A 4,527-nucleotide genomic window follows, 5' to 3' on the forward strand; every position below is an offset into this window, starting at 1 on the left:
CTCTGGGGCTGGGCTGTCCTGTGACACTCTGTAACCCCTATTTAATGGCATTATTTCTAGATGAACTCTGAGGTATCAATGCCAGCAGGCAGCATGTCTCATGATCCACCACATTGTGCTTAACTTCATCCTTTCTGCTGTTTCCAGAGCTTAGATTTTTTTCAAAGAAGGGGTCTTATCTCTGCTGAGTGCAGAGATAAACTAATCTGTACACATTTTCTGCTGGTGCTGGATGTTTAGGGTTTTTTTTCTGACTCTGCAAGTAGTGTTGCCATGACTAAATTATCAGCTTATTTCTAAAGCAGCACCGAGGGGCTCAGCAGTTGTGTGATATAAATTGTGTTGCAATACACCCAGTTTAGAACCAGCTGTAAGAAGGGTACCTGGTGGCTGCAAATACAGGTAAGGAGAGCAACACCTGACAAGTACCTGACCCATAGAGTCTGCAGTTGTCATCTGCTGTGGCAGTGTCCAAGATTGGCTGCAGACATCAGGGCCCTTCCTTACTTCTGGAGCAGTGATCTTTCCTTGCCTAAAGCTGCCAGGAGATGGGATTGATGCATCTCCCTTCTGCTTTGACTCTGCTTGGCCAGAAAGTTGAAAAGCCTGAGTTGAAAGCCAGGCTGGACCTGCCTGATTGAACAGAAGTAATGCCCAAAGATGAGCCCCCTGAGGTGTTCTGCCACCCTCCTTCTCCAGGTAGTGGAGTGTTGGATTTCCATCCTAATACAAGTCCTGCAGCTGTCCCCCCTTGGCCCACAGCAAACAGACCCCTGCCTATCCCTGAGCCCCCCGCAGTGTCTGGCAGGTTCCATGGCCTGATACCTATTTCACAAAACCTGCAGAACACAAGCATTCTCCATTTTATCCTCACTTTCACTCCCGTGTTCTCATTTTTGCACCTGTGGCCTAATAAGCCAGTTTGTTCACATGCCACAGTGAGCCAGAAACTTTCCTTCTGCCTGGGTTTTGTAACCCTGTTTGCTCTCAGGGCTGCGCATCCACGAGTGAGCCACGTTCTGCACGTGGGCCTGCTCTCACCTCACAGCTCTGCCCTGGCACCGCTGGGCTCTGAGGGCCACATTCCTTCAGCTCTGCCTGCACCCAAAGCCGTGTCGTGTTGTTGGGTCACACACAGAGGTGAGAGTGAAGCATGGCTGTGATTATGGCTGCTCCAGCAAGGTAATCTCCCTCCTCTCCATGTGATTCCCAAGGATTAGGGGCACGTCAGCCTGCCTGGTGCAGACTGGGGGATGCCAAGTGTCCTGTCCCCCGGTGAAAGTGCACACACAGCCACCACCAAGCCACCACACGCCTTTCGCTGGCCACACGATGCCCTGGTCTCGTAGCCAGGGCCAGGACTCACTCACTGTCTCAGTTCACATTGGGTTCTAATCAGCTATTTTACGGTAATGACTTTTAGTCATTTTAATTTCAGGCTTGGTTAGAAATAAAGCAAGTGGTGATGAAGTGCCACAGTAAGCGTCTGATTTTTTTTTTCCCTCAAAGTTGTGGTTACCATCAGATTCTAAGAAAAGTCTTTCCACTGCAGATTGGAATCATCTAAGCCACTTACACATATCCTTTTATTTATTGGTGATTCTGCTTGGCTAGTTAAAGGTGAAAAACCCTTTTTCTTGTGTTTAGTCGCATTTCTAGTTAATTCTCATTAACTGACTTAATGTATGTTACACATCATCAACCTGATTCACTACTGACATAAAACAGAAGCAATTCGTTAGTAACGGTCCCTTGCCAATTAGTGAACTAAATTACGTTTGAACAATTTTCTTCAAAGATTCTCCTCCTCCCCTCATGCATCATTTGGCAAGTCCCCTGCATGCTTACAGTAATTGTGTGCGTGCAGTGAAAGGAGACTGTTACCTCCTCAACCCAAATAAATGAGTATGTGATCCCGGTGCTAATGCAGCAGTGAGTAATACAAAGAATCACGGCCATCCTCCCTTTGATCGCTCAAAGATCCCAACAGCAATTAAGATTAAAAGCTGCTTTTAAAAAACCCAGAATATTGGGAACATTCTGTAAGGGGAAAGCGAATGCTCCCCAGGGTTTTTCAGAAAACCAGCGAAGAAGGGGGGGACCTGTTCTCGTTTATCGCGACCACAGGGCCTTAAATCACTGTGATGTGGATATCCTCAACCTGCTGAGCCACAGCCAGGTGAGTGGGGCTTCTGGAAATCCTTCCTTCTTTCTGGGACGGCGTTTAACTAGAAGAGCAATCTCTCTGTTTCAAACTGAAAGTCAAACTGAAAAACAGAAAACGCATCGTCTCAACCACATCCTTAAATACCCTGTCCTCAACAAGAAAATAACCCCAGCCCCTGGTGCTGTGCGGGAAGCAGGTGGACCAGTCTCAGCATTTGGTTTTCACCTGAAACCAGAGGATTCTTTTGGGATTTCCACGGCTGTGTGTGTGACTTAGGAAGTCATCTGATCTGATCACTGCTGCTGCTGTTTCAGTTTTGGAAGGACGGCAGAGAGGAGAAACGAAACATGACCCAGGAGCAGGAGAAACGAAGATGAGTTCATGCTAAAAACAGGAGAGTTCTGCCCTTGATTTTAACAGAGCATGGAGGGGCTCTATCCATGGTGGTGAAACAAAAATCACTGTCCCAGTGAGCTGAGCACTCATGTTTTCCCTCCAGTGGATTTAGGAAGTGACCCCAGTGGAATGTCTTGGCTATACCTTGCTCTGAAGGTGTTTAGAAATCAGCCAGTGTTTTCCTGAGTGTAATTCTAATCATTAATCTTTTACCCCAGGGGCTGTTCTGTGAGATTACCATCTCGGGATTTTGGCTGGAAGTTTAATTTTTGTAGGTTCTGCATTCTTCCTCTTGAGTCAGCAGGTAAAGTATGTGGCTGTGGCCTGCGTTTGTCATGCCACAGGGCTGCCATTCTTGGGGGCCAAGGACCTCGTGCCAAAAGCATAATGTCACCCTGCTGGAATCCCACCCACATGTGTCACCGGGCAAGGCCTTTTCTGTTAATGCATGAGTAAAATTTCACCAGGCTTTTGTTGCCATCACGAGGTAAGTAAGAGGGATTTGCATCTGAGCTGGCACATTTTCCAGAATCAGTTTCCAAGGCTAATTTAAGTCTGGTTGGCATGTAGATCTTTCCTTTAAGCGGAGGCTGAGATTCCGAAAGCTCACAGTTTTCCATAGGAAACGCCACCCTGGGTATCCATGTGCCAGACGGGCCTGCTTGGCATTTCCCGGAGCATCAATGACCTACTGTTCTAACGCAGGATCGATTGGCTGATGCTGTGAATACCTGGCTGTGGAGTTGGCTTTACACTGGAAAAATGGGAATGCAAATACTCTGGCTGTGATCAGTGGATTCAACACTCACATCCCTGGCAGTGCCCAAGGCCAGGTTGGACAGGGCTTGGAGCAGCCTGGGATAGTGGAAGGTGTCCCTGCCCATGGCAGGGGGTGGGACTGTGTGGTCTTTAAGACCCCTTCCCATCGAAACCATTCCATAATTCTATGATTTACCATCCTTCAGGAAGGTTCATGGCTGTTTATAAGAAAAGCACCCAGCCCTGCCCTGAAGGGCTTTGAGCAAACACCAGAGCGAGAAGGGGGATGTGGGAGGCAAATACAAGGTACTGGTTTCTTTTCCAAGCATGTCATGCTATATTCTGTTCATGGTACTTGTGTTTCTCTACAGGACGTGCAGTGAGGGGATGTTTACTCTGATGAAAGTCTGGGCTTGATAACAGGAAACCAAGTCCTTTGTGCAGTAGATTGACCTTGAATCACACACAGACCTTTTTTTCAGTTACAGAGGGTAAGACTGTCTAAAACACAGGGAAATGGTGTCTCTAGAAAACAAAACTGGCATTTGGAGTTGGCTAGAAAGTGCCCAAGCCTTTGCCAACCTCAGCTCCGTGAATGTCAGCCCGAGCAGGTGGTCGAGGCGCAGCCGGGGGTCGGGGCCTTGTAGGAGAATCATGGGGACAGTTGCTTTTTGTCCCTGAATACTTTTCCTTAGAAGTTCATTCTAGCCAGAAAAAGCTGCATGTGCCTGTGGGTGAGGAGCAGCACTGGGATGCGGGAGACCCTGCAGTGTGGGGGCATTCAGCAATTTAGGGAAGGACTCCCTCCCTCCCTCCCTCTCTTCACCCACGTAGGGCGTGCTGGCCTTTGGGGCAGGAACCATCTCAGGAGCCCTTGCAGGAGCTTTGTTACAGGGCTTTGATCTGTTGGATGTTTCCAAGTGCTTCCTCAGTGTTATTGAAACAGCATTGCAGGATGCAGCTCCATTAATGACCGATAATTTCAGAGTGAAGGAGCTCTGTTTACATGCAAAAACTGACATGCAAAAACACGCTGAACTCTGCTCACACATCTCCAGCTGTTCTCTGCTACAGCTCTCCAGGCACAGAATCACAGAATGGTTTTCAGGGAAAGGGACCTTAAAGCTCACCCTGTTCCACCCCTGCCATGGGCAGGGACACCTTCCACTGTCCCAGGCTGCTCCAAGCCCCAATGTCCAGCCTGG

This window comes from Corvus brachyrhynchos, unplaced genomic scaffold (assembly GCF_000691975.1).
Source record: "Corvus brachyrhynchos isolate BGI_N302 unplaced genomic scaffold, ASM69197v1 scaffold19, whole genome shotgun sequence".
Classification (NCBI taxonomy): domain Eukaryota; kingdom Metazoa; phylum Chordata; class Aves; order Passeriformes; family Corvidae; genus Corvus; species Corvus brachyrhynchos.